General features: G+C 30.7%; 1 protein-coding gene across 2 annotated transcripts in view; it reads left to right on the plus strand.

Moving 5' to 3' along the window:
- Positions 1–12,949, plus strand: part of Task6 (TWIK-related acid-sensitive K[+] channel 6) — a 75,762-nt gene that overhangs the window by 552 nt on the left and 62,261 nt on the right. The window contains exon 1 of one of the 2 annotated variants that reach the window (XM_070311354.1): positions 2,459–3,196. The exons of the other annotated variant lie outside the window; for it this stretch is intronic. The gene's annotated coding sequence lies outside the window, so the exon portion shown is untranslated. Of the gene's footprint in view, positions 1–2,458; positions 3,197–12,949 lie in introns of those variants that run through there. 2 annotated transcript variants of the gene reach the window in all.

Consider the following 12,949-nt stretch of genomic DNA (forward strand, 5'->3'; position numbering starts at 1 on the left):
TATATATGAAAATATATAAATATAATTTATATATTTACAACAAATTTATGTAAATAGATAAATTTTTATAAATATTAAAATTATATTTTGTATAATGTATGTAATTTTTTATTTATATATATAAATATATAAAGTAGATAATGGAATACGCATAGTGCAGTGTTATAAAAAAAAAAAAAAAAATTATACCACGTGTATAGTAATTCCATAGTATTTAACACGTAGTAATAATATTTTTTAGTAATCGCACCGAGATTTCCAATATCAAAAATAGGAACAATCATGCATTATTAAATTAACAATTTTATATTTTGCACATCGCGTCGTGAAAATTTGTATTTATTATATCATTTTATATACACACATATCCTTGCATTTATAATTAATTGCGATGCAAGTGTGTGTGACTTTAACATTTCTATATTTTCTATTTAATATTTTTTATTGTTGCATATTTTATGTGAAACTTTTATATATGTATCTTTACACAAATTTAATATTTCTGATATCTTTACATGTGTTTTTAGATATTGTGTTAGATATATTTTTGTGCATTTATATCTTATATACAATATTTGTATATATTTCCACAAAAGTTTGTCTTTTTATGCAATTCTTGCAATTCGTAGGCATCTGTCTTTATAAATTTGATATTCTTGCTTCAATTTTTTTACTTTATTTACATGCATATCCAGTAATTAATTATTATTAAACATGGTTATTTCCTGTCCTTCATATAATAATAAAAAATAAGTTAACGTATATAGCAAAAGTAGATTGTTTCTGACAACAGATAATGACGCTTTTAACATCACTTGTAATTTCTCGTTTTATTATCATAGAAAATGAAATAAGATTAGTTGCAATTTGCAATCTTGTTTTTCATACTTTAAATAATTATATAATAAATATATCAAGGAGAAGAGGGTAGATAGTAAAAATTATATTTTATTATAATGTAAGAAAAGAGAAGAGAGATATAGCTTTCATTAGCTCATGATTCCGATCACAATTTCGTTTCCGCGAAAATATCGTCGGTTCGTCGCTATTTACACGTTGGTTCTCAACCCCTAAATTGTAACGAGACCCCGTCACGTAGTCCGTCGAATTTACTGAAGATCGTGCCGCGACCGGTAAAAGGCAGTCTCGCCTTTTTAACGACGTACGATATCAGTACTCTAATAGTCCGTTAGTATATCGCCTCCGACATTGTAACGCGGTATCGACCGTGCAAAACTCATCTCGCCAAAATATCGTATCTCAGCGATGGTGTAATTTTTGCGGCCTCGATCGGGGGGGGGGGGGGGCATCGTATCTAGAAGTGCGCGCGCGCGAGAGAGAGAGAGAGAGAGAGAGAGAGAGAGAGAGAGAGAGAGAGAGAGAGAGAGAGAGAGAGAGAGAGAGAGAGAGAGAGAGAGAGAGAGAGAGAGAGAGAGAGAGAGGGAGGAAGAGAGCGAGTGTGAACCTTTCCCGATAAATTTTAATTAAATGAAATTTTAAGTCACTGCTGATGCATTTCGTTATCTTTGTCGATGCAATTTGTATGTTGCAACGTGAATTCAAATTTTAAGATAGTAAAAAGATTATGCGCTCTCTCTCTCTTCCTCTCTCTCTCTCTCTCTCTCTCTCTCTCTCTCTCTCGCTCTCCTCCAAGACAGCTTATATATAAATTTATAATATTATAATATATCATATTCAATTTACGTTTTAAAAAAAATATATATATTTATATAATCTGTCTTTTCTCTTTGAAGCTCTTCAAATAAACTGTAATTAAGGTAGATGGTCATTTGAAATTAATATAAATGAATAATTTGTTTTCGTAGAGTCTACTAAAGAAAACCATGTTATTTTTTTTTTTTTCATAAATAAAAAGTTTGTATTTAGGTATAATTATATGTATTAAAAATGTTCATTTAAAGATATAAAAGATCGAAACATTTATATAACAAACGTAATTTAAACATTTAAGTATGATCAATTGTGAAATATTGTTATCGGTGCCTAACTCTTTTCATAGATTGAATAAAAATAAATAGAAATTAATTATGAAAATAAAAAATAAATCGGTTATAGAACCGGTTATTTGTTACATTTAAACGTGTAAGTTTTGGCTATTATATTATAATGGAAGGAGGTTGATTAGACAAATTATATGTGCAGCTTATGAAAGGAAAAGAGACGCAGTTACTCTTAAATGACTTATAAAAGATAAAAGAAAATTGTATATGTTGGCACATAGGATGTTGCTAGTTATGATTCCTATTAAATATTGATATCATCTACAATATCGGCAAGTAAATGTCGAAGAAAATATGAGGGAGTAAGATCTATATTTTCTAATATCGCGATAATATCATCGGACACCCCTATTCCGTATCATCCGGGTCCGGGTGTCTTTATCTTCACCCCGATCCCTCGTTTTTTTTTTGTTTTTGTCCCTCGGGGGAAACGGGTGGTCCACGGTGGCGCCGTGTCTGGTCAAAACGGGAACGAAAGCTTGCGCCGGAACCGCGCAGATCCTCTCCCTCAGTAGTTGCCCAGACGCTGTCACGGGCGTAGCTGGATGCTGGATCGTCTCTCTCTCTCGCGCGCGCGCGTGCCGCAGGGAGGCGCTTCCTTTTCTTCTTCCTCTTTCTCCTAATCACGTCTCACGTCGCCCTCGCCGTCGACGACGTCGCCGGTGTCGTCGTCATCGCTATCGACGCCGTCGTTGGCGATCATTCTCGATCGCGGCGTCGCGCTCGTTGACACGGCCCGATCGTCGTCCCCGAGAGCAAGGAGAAGGTGCTGGAGAAAAGGGAGGCCGACGACGAAGGATTTCTCCTGCCGGCGTGACAAAGGGAGAGGGGGAGAGAGAGAGAGACAGGCAGGCAGACAGAAATAGACCGAGAGAGGGAAAGAAAGAGAGGGAGGGAGGGAGAGAGAGATAGAGATAGACAGACAGACAGACAGAGACAGAGACAGAGAGATTTCGAGAGAGAGCGAGAGAGAAAAATGCACAGGTGGATGAAGACACAAAGGGGAGAGAAGTAGACGGAGGAAACGAGGAATATAGAGAAAGATAGAGACAGATCGACTGTGAGGGAGGTGTTGCTCAAGTAGTGCTCTGTGTATGGTGCAGTAACGGTGCTGTGCTCGAGATAGAGAATGGCATGGACGGATTTTCGCGTGTATCTCGCCGTGACGTAGCAAGGTAAGAGAGCGCCGTCTTCCTTTGCCCTCTATTCTTTTTCATCCTTTTTCGTCATGCCGCTCCGGCAATTTCACGTCCATGATAGTCAAAAAGTCATGCGGTTTCGTGTCCGATCGCATCTAATGGCTCCGACTCGCGGAAATTCGGAACGACAATTATCCATTGGCTGGATCGGCGCGATGCCGAGCCGCGCGGTGCGTCTTGTCGCGTGCGCGTCGCGTCTGACACGACGCGTGCCGTTACCACTGACAGTTCCGAGCGCTTGCTCCGGTGATTGTATTTGACGAGGAATTGATCGATATTGACGCTTGAAACGCGGGATTGAGTATTTTTCATTGCCATTATGCGACGAAAAAATTATATTTTTCACTCATATTATTAATTTTTCATCTATGAATATGAATTTAAGGACGACAAATTGTGAAACGAAGTATCATTCACGAATAACACTAGAATTATCGCATTGACTGAGATCATTACACTGATCGACAATTGTCGCGGTTTAAATATTAATCGTTCAATTCCAACATACAATTTAGCTCTAATAATTTTTCTAACATAATTTTTTACACTGTATACTTAATGCTTAGTTAGTTTCCCATCATTGTGAAAATTAACATCATTTAATTTTTGATGAAAATTAACGCATCGAATTAAATCGTTGAATATACTTTGTTTTTAATTTATATTACGTAATTTCAAAGATAAAGATAAATATAAATTGACAAGTTCTGCATTAATATGTTTTAATTTTTTTTTTTTTTTTTGTAAAACGTATGTATATTAAATTATAAAATGACAGCATAACACAATGTTTATGATACAGATAAAGTTTTCATGTTCTATTCTTCCCTAAGGGATTCCCTAAGATACCTTTTGACTCCTAAATATAATAGACGTAATGTTAAAGGGCAGGCCCTTTCTCCTTGCTGTATGATCAAAATAAAGAAATTATAAACAGTTATACTAAAATATAAATGCTCGACTGTACTTCTTTTCAAGATAATGTTTAATTTCGCGGATAAAATTTACGACTGACACCCGCACGCTCGACGAATTTCACCTTTCCTGCCGGGCTTTGCCGCAGTAGGCAACGATAAAAAAAAAGAAACGCGCTTCGTTACCGCATTATTTATGAGGTAAGAACTTATTTATCTTGAGGGGTTGGTAGGGTTGAGAGAGATGGGCCGAGACTCAATAAACGAGGATACTTCGATATAAACGTGGTGTATAGTAAACGAAGATCGCATGTGACGCGGATCGATATCCTCTCGAGTACAATCTCTTGCGAATCTGAAGTTCTTGTCTGTGTCATGCTTTAAGCACACTGTTTTATCGTACGACACGAAGGAAATAGAGTTTAGAAATATTTATTCGCGTCATTCTTTGTAGCTGATGGTCAAATTCAAATAGATTGCATAATGAAAAATTAAAGGATTGGGCCAATTTTGTCGTTTGGCATATTAAAAAATAACAATATATCTTATTAAGAGCGAATAATATCTATATATAATATTAATAATTAAAATCTGTATCTATTAAATAATATTTATATGGCATATTTTTTTTTTTCTTAATACAATATAATCACAAATTAATATAAATTTAGAAGAGGAACACTTTACTAAATTCTGTACCGTATTTTTGCTTGTATAAAACTTTTATAATTTATTGTTAAGAAATCAAAATAATCGCGTTGAAATCTTTTTTTTTGTTTTTTTTTTGTTTTTATATTGCTTTTGTTTTAAAAAATCTGTCTTACAATCTTTACGATAATAAATTCCTGATATATTCGGTCCATTATTTAAAAGGTCTCCCATTTTAATTAATTTATACAAATATGCAAAATTGAAGAGGAACATTTTTTAAGAGGAACATAATGTAATATATGTATATCTATTTTATTGACGAAGGAATGCGACAATTTTTAAGGCTCTATCGTCATTTCGTTCTTAAATAAAATTATGTATTATTTTTCAACTTTGATAGACGAAAATTTTTTGAGTAATAAAAAGATTTATTTAATGTCTAATGAATAGTCATTAAATGATTATCAGAAACAGATAAAATTTTAATATTTATGAATAAAGTTTTATTTTAGAAGTTTACTTTTTGTTATGCGGTTCAAGTTTATCAGTATTTATGAGAACGTAATATATATATATATATATATATATATATATATATATATATATATACATATATATATATATATAATATTCCTTTCATGTACGATAATATCCTCTTCGTGCACATAATAACATTATTTAATGCGTAATTTAGCTTTGAGTATGTGTAGTTAATCATTATTCTAGTTACCTATTTATGATACGGAAGGCATTATATATTTGATTAAGAAACAAAAAAAAATGTATTTTATCTACAGCCATTTTCATTAAATTATTATTATTATTATGAAAAGGAAGAGATTATTGTGAAAATAAATAAGCAATTTAAAAAATGCTGAGAAATATGAGAATTATAATAGCATAAAAAAACGAAGTTCTTAAAAACGAAGAATTTAACTTGATCCATGGTATTTATATTTCACGGATTTTCTAATGAATATTCTTATAAAATTAAATTTGATAATTCTGTAAAAATTCCTATTAACAGTATCATAGATACATTTCGATGATTCTAGAATTATATTTATTATCTTTTATTTATTATCAAAATTTTATTAAAGTTTGATTGGTTTATTGAAATTATCGTTATTGTTTATCGTAACTTATACGAGTTAGATGAGATATAGAAAAATAATAGGGATTGCAATTCAATTTTTGTTTCGTATATTAAATTCCGTACAGTTATTGGACATTACTATTTTCTATATCATACGCGATGCTCGTAACGCTTTAGAGCTTCTTTATCGTTGTGTGACATTAAATCAAGAAAACAGAGATTTGATGCGGCTAATCGCGTATAATAGAATGACCACATAATTTTCTTTTATCCCGCCTCACAATTTTATCTTTGGATTTTATGATATTCATCATATCTCTTAGATTGGCCTGAATCATCGATTCTAATCTCCATTATCCCACTATAAAAACTAATTGAAAATAAATTGCGTTTGCTGAGATATCATTGTAAATTGAATATCTCCGAAATTAAAACCCAAATTTTCATTTGTCATAATAGATACATTTCATTTTCGACCTTACTTGACACAGTAATTCCGAATTAATTTGCTATCAAGAAAGAGATGGATGCATGTAATTTGTGTACAGAAGACGTATATTTTTCTCACTTATTCTGCCTGAGGCTTAATTTTATACCTCTTCAGAATTACATAAACTTCGTAATTAAATCACGAATTAAATTTTACACGTAAAACTTTTTCGTGCAATGCACGATTTATAGCTAAACTGCACGCTGCGCATTCGGGCGCATCCATGCGTAAGGTTCGCCGCGAAAGAGCACAGATGCCGGGTTATGGGCGTCCAGACGGCGCCCTGCGTCTGTTCGGCAATGGAAAATTGCGAGTCAGTATCGCCGTCAGTACTTTTCCGGGATATAGCATCGCGAAACGTATTCATTCGCGATCTCGTGTGCGGTTAATTCCGTCGCGTCGGGAGTTGAATGCCGGCTAAACGATATTCGGTCGCATTTGCGGCCGTCCTAAACCGTCTACACACCCTTGCCTGTCGCCCTTTAACCACATTATCGTCACTCGCTCGGTGCCTTGTCAGCGACGTTGATAACGCATGTCAAGCATACGTTGTTGCACCAAAATCGGAATCCGAAATCAGGCGCCTGTTCTGCCAGAATTTAAGCTCGCGTTACGAGAAGCTGTGTACGCGCACGCGGCGTTTGCGCTCCAACCTGTGATTCTTCCTGCATACAGCGAGTGCTTGATAAAGTGTAACGATGATAAACCCAAATATAATAAATATATTTTAACAATTAGAGACGCATATCTTATTTGAGTAAATGAAAAAACAATTAGAGAATCATTCATTTATGATATCAGATATTGGTATAATACTTAATCTTAATGCATTGAATACTATTTTAATATTGAAGCATTTTTCATTATATATATATATATATATATATATATATATATATATAATGAATATATATATATATATATATATATATTATAATAGAATATATAATAAAATATAATAAATATATAATAAAAAATATTGCCCTCACTGTGTTGTTTTCAAGCATATATTATTTTCTTCATTATTATTTTTTAATATCTATATGTGATGAGATTTGACAAAATTAGAATATTTTGTATACGATAATAAATTTCAGGAAATTAAACATTTACTGATGATATAGAAAAAATTGATACTCGATAATTACGGATCATTCAGATTCCTTATTTCTTTTTAGATTTAAAAAAAAATAATTTTTTATACATACATAATGTTACTTTTATTATTTCAACTATTTAAGAATTTACAAAATAAAAAAAAGCGTTGGGAAATTAATACTTTCATTATTTATTATTATTTTTTTTATACAAACAGAAAACAAAGGGATTAAATTCTGGAATTACAGGTATATTTTGTGCTAAGAGTTAAAATTAATTTTTAATTAAATTTCTAATTGGTTTTTTATGTCAAGATTTATAATAAAATACAATTTTGCATTAATTATATATTGCAATAATCACATCACATTGTTCTTATTCCTATCAAAACAGATTAAGTATTGAATGTACATTCGCATGAATTATGTGGGTAAATATTATGTCTTGCGATTCTGATTTCTCATTTACTAGATATTATTACGATCAATCGTCTTTACCTTATAATATTAAATAGCTTAGGCCAACTTTATATCCAGAGATTTTCCGACTACTTGCTTTCTGAGTGCACTTTCTCGTAGTACGCGTTTGATATTATAACTCATCTACAGATCGATACAAAAGAAATTGATCTTTTCTGTTCACAATTATGATGAGAAGTTGTTCATATTTTTTCTTAATATATAAAAATAAATAATGTGTGATTTAGTAATAATATTAAAAAAGAGATGATAAATAATATCGTTACTTTCAAACCTACAAAAAAAATTATTTTTATATAAAAAAACCACATTTTTAAATGTAATTTATAAATTTATATAATGTATGAGATTTATGCAATTTTATTTACTTTAATTTGTGATGATTATTTGAAGAGTATCTTCAGACATTTTTAAGCATGTATATCGCGGTTGTTTTTGATGTCGAACAATATTTGACTTCTTTTTAACGCATAGAAATTTTATTTTTATTATAATGCAGTGAGAAATTTCGAAATCTACGATTGCATAAATACATCATATCTGATAAATTTTTCCTTTGTCTTATCTAATAATTTTATCTTTCCATTTTCTCATTTTTCTTAACTATCTCACATTGAAAGATGAATCGCTATGTTTGAAAGAGAAAGAGAGAAACTTGGTAGCTTGCCAGTAATAGCAGTGATTCGATCTGACAAAAATGGTGAAATGAAATTTAATATAATGCTTGGACGATGAAAGAGTGTGCAAGGAGGGATTGTGACTGAGTTTACATTAGGTAATGAAATCTATCTTTGATGCTCTTCGATTAAAACTCTGGACCAGCTTTCGCAGCTGTATTGGATTATGACGTCAGAGGCGAAAAGTCACACGCAAATTTTTTTTTTTTTTCTGTAAAATTCTATTTTAGTATGTTAATTTATAAATCGCTGTAAAATTTAATTGTAGTCTGAAATAAAAAGTACCTGTAATATAGATTATACATACACACGCATATGCACACAACTATTTGTTCATGAAGGATAAAAAAATGAGTTTATGACATTTTTATCGAACGTAAATGATGAGACGCCAAAAAAACAACATTCTATTCGAGCTATTCATTCTATTGCAAGAAAATATTACGTATGTTTTCTTGCTTTTGACGTCAATCCGCCGACTGTAATGATTCAGAGCTTCAATCTTTTACATTCTTCTTCTTCTTTTCTTTTATCCATTTGTTAGATAAACAAGATAAAGAGATTTATTTCTCTTCTATTATTGTAATCAAAAAAGGGGAGCTTTGCTTTTATATTGTAATTGACATAAAATAAAGCGTGAATAAGAATATTCTATATAAAAATATATTATAGAAATATTCTATATATAAAAATATAGTTGTAATATTTTTAATATATAATAAGAATATTCTACATATCAAATATATCTATAAATTCGTTCAATGTGGAAAAACAATTGTTCGAAATAATGTAAAATATGAATAGGTTAAATGGCTATTTTCCTCCGGATATATGTTAAAGAAATAAGCATCCGAGTGCTTCGAAACAATAAATATTTCCTAATAAAGTAACAGTTACGACTTCAGATTCGCATTCAGAAATTAATTTTTACAGAGAAACGTGTATAGCATTATTTATGAGTTAATCTAATATAAGTTCTGATGAAGTACGCAAGCTAAATCTTTTGCAAAAATTTTCGTGTAGCAGGCGATTACTATTTACTGTCAAGTTTTATGATCTAGAGAAATGCGTGAGTACGCAACCGGAAATCTTCTCGAAGGATAAGAAATAAATGAATGCCGTAAAGTGTACACGTAGATGCGTAGATGTAACACTATAATTCGTTCACGGAAGTTAGAAAAATCAATGCGTTAACGGAAGCTGAAAATCACATGCATGCATATTTTTTTATAAAATTGGCCCACGTGTATTATTATATATATGAAGGTTTCTAAATGTATTAAATATTCTTTCAATCGTGAAAAAAATGAATATTTTAAAGTATCGAAATATTAATATATGTTTACAAGGTTCATCGATACTCGAAGAACGTTTTGAAAATTCTAAGTTTTAAAACTAAACAGACAAAATAAATTTTTTATAGACAAAATTAATTTTTTTAAAGATTTATTTTAAATCGACTATAGATTAACGGGAAAATTCTATTAACAATTTAATTAGCCAAATATTTAATATTGAAAATTGGGAAAATAATGATATCTAAATTCTATTAAATTTTTAGTAGAGATAAATCGTATTTGAGACAAAGAATTAATGACTAAAAAGACATTAAGTAGATCTTAAACATTGTTTCTAATTTGATATATATTGATTTTTTTTTTTTGTAATACTTTTATTGATAAAAAAATTCAGTTATATATACATATGTATATGCGTTATTAAAGTTTTATATTGCTATTATTGTAACAAAAATTAAAACAACTTTTGCAATCCCGGATTGATTGGAGAAAAGATTGAAAATAGATTATCTTTTATATATTTTATTATATTTTAAATTACAATAAATTTCTCTCTCATATAAAATGCTATTCGATACTTGAAATCATATGATAGTTAAGAAATTAAATTTACTTAATCAAAATATAAGATATGTAGATTTCATGTAGAGATGTGCATAAGATTTTATTTGATTTTACTTTTAGATATACTTTTTTAATTTAATATGTGGATGGTTATTTTGATTCTTTTTGGAAAGAAATGTTTTATTTATAAATAAGAAATAATTATGTGTGTTTGTTTGTAAAATTTGTCGGAAAATTACTTTTCTAAAAATGATGTCACATCGTGTAGATGTGTTCTTTTAAAGTAAAACGCGCGTTTTAAAGTGCTAATTTTTTTCTGTCTTTTGATTGGATTATTCGGATTACATGTATACCGCGGTAAAATGAATAATGAATATTCTCTGAATTTCAAGGAAGAATAAATTTATTAAATCATTCTATCATATCATATTGTATGATATTATTATATGATAAATCATTATTATATGGCAGTCCGATAAATAAAATTACTTATTTTGATGAGATCTCTACCAAAATTATCGATCCACGCAAAATGAGAACGAGAAGCTACAGGATTCGTAGGATGTGTAGTTGGCAGCATGATAATCCTTGACAAATTGCGAGCCATTACCATTGAGAGAGGGCAATTCTCTTCCCTCGCGACCGAACATCTTCTTTTCCATTTATACTTTTCCTTGTCTCCTGCTCGGTGACTCAACTTGACTGAACTAACCGTCGTCATTTAGTGGAACAAATGATCAATCGGTGAAACGTCATGATTTTATTACTTTTGGGGAACAAGTTTAGTTTTTTCAGATCCATATGATACGCCCGCGATTGTTTGAGCAGATAGGACTGTAATTGTCATGTGCAATTCTCATGAATTTTAATCATATTCTAAAATAGTGAGGAGATAGATAAATATTGAATTTTTTACTGTATCAATAATATTGATTTGCATACCCGTAATATAAATTGCTACCCGTAATATATTTGCATAAATATATGAATTTAACGTGACGCGCGTGCGCGCTGCAAGCGCACTGTTATTATTTGCATTCGGATGGGAATATCGATGTGCAATTAACATAACTTAGCAATGATTATACTCGGCATCATTAATATATATTTCTAAGGCGAGCAGAATGTTCTCCAATTTTCTTCTTAGATTGACGATTTTAATTGCGAAATGTAATGATTTTCGCGTTTCAAGATGTTTATTCGTCGACCGATCGAAAAAAAATTGTGAGGCTCGAGATTAAGCCGAAGAAGCTGAAACACGCCCCAAAGATATTCGCTATGGGCGTCCAATGATTTGCATAATGTATACGGGATGCAAATTTAACTGCATCAATGGCGCTCTCGCCCCCCCTTCGCGTGAAGTCGGAATTCAGCAGCCGAGCGTCGGCGAGGATATCTTTGGGGGGAGTTGGCAAAATTTTCCGCGGAAATTTCCAAACGACAGAGCTATCCGATCCACCATGTCCTTAAGCGTCTGTCTTTACTGGCACGGTTCGATGAAGGATGTCACTTTTCGATATTGAATAATTACAATTTTTTATATACCCAGGATATGATATGAATGTCAATTATATATGTATTATTCAAGTAGTATGGCTACTGTTACATAATAATAGTATTGGATATTGCTATTAACAGCATACTACTATATATTGATTGATAATATTATAATAAATAAATTGCTAATCAATATCCCATGAGCTACCAAGCGCAATTTAGCTTAGATAATAAAATAGAATAAATTTTTCAAACTTTTTACATAATTTTAAATTTTTATGCAGTTCAATTATTATATTTAATATAAATTAATTTTTATTACAAAATTATATAAGTTATGTGGATAAAATTAATGACTCTTTATTAGAGAATACGATTATATATTATTAATATAAAAATTATAAAGTGAAATCAATATCTTTTTCCCGAGTGAATGATCTATTTCGTAAAACAATAGATATTCAGACCTCTCGGAGTCCGAATTTTTAAAAATTTGTCGGTCATGCTTTTTTTAATGCAAATTTTAAAATTTTTAAGAATTGTATCCGAAAGTATTGTTTTTAATCATAATCGAGAATAATGACAAATGAAATGTTGATCACGGTTTACTTAAGGACTGAAATATTTGAAGGGTTGATCAGATCAGTCTTGTTTATATAACGCTGTTTCTCTTGAATTCTTTGTTCTTAATTATTATTGATCATTATTAATTATGGCGCCGTAAATAATATAAATAAATCTAAGCACGGCGTAATCATCTCATTTATTTTAACCATTGTATTTTTTTAGAGCATCCTTTAATTAATGTAAACTTTAAAAGCAATTTTATTACTCGATTACGCTTTATTTCTGTTATCTTTCTTCCGTTCCTTCTAAAAAATGATGATTTTGTAGAATTTTTTTTACATTATATTATCTTTCAAGCAACTTGAAACATTTGCAAATTGATCATGATCGTTATATGA

The sequence above is a fragment of the Polyergus mexicanus genome, unplaced genomic scaffold (assembly GCF_030449975.1).
Source record: "Polyergus mexicanus isolate NDT 795.1 unplaced genomic scaffold, iyPolMexi1.0 SCAF_19, whole genome shotgun sequence".
NCBI lineage: Eukaryota > Metazoa > Arthropoda > Insecta > Hymenoptera > Formicidae > Polyergus > Polyergus mexicanus.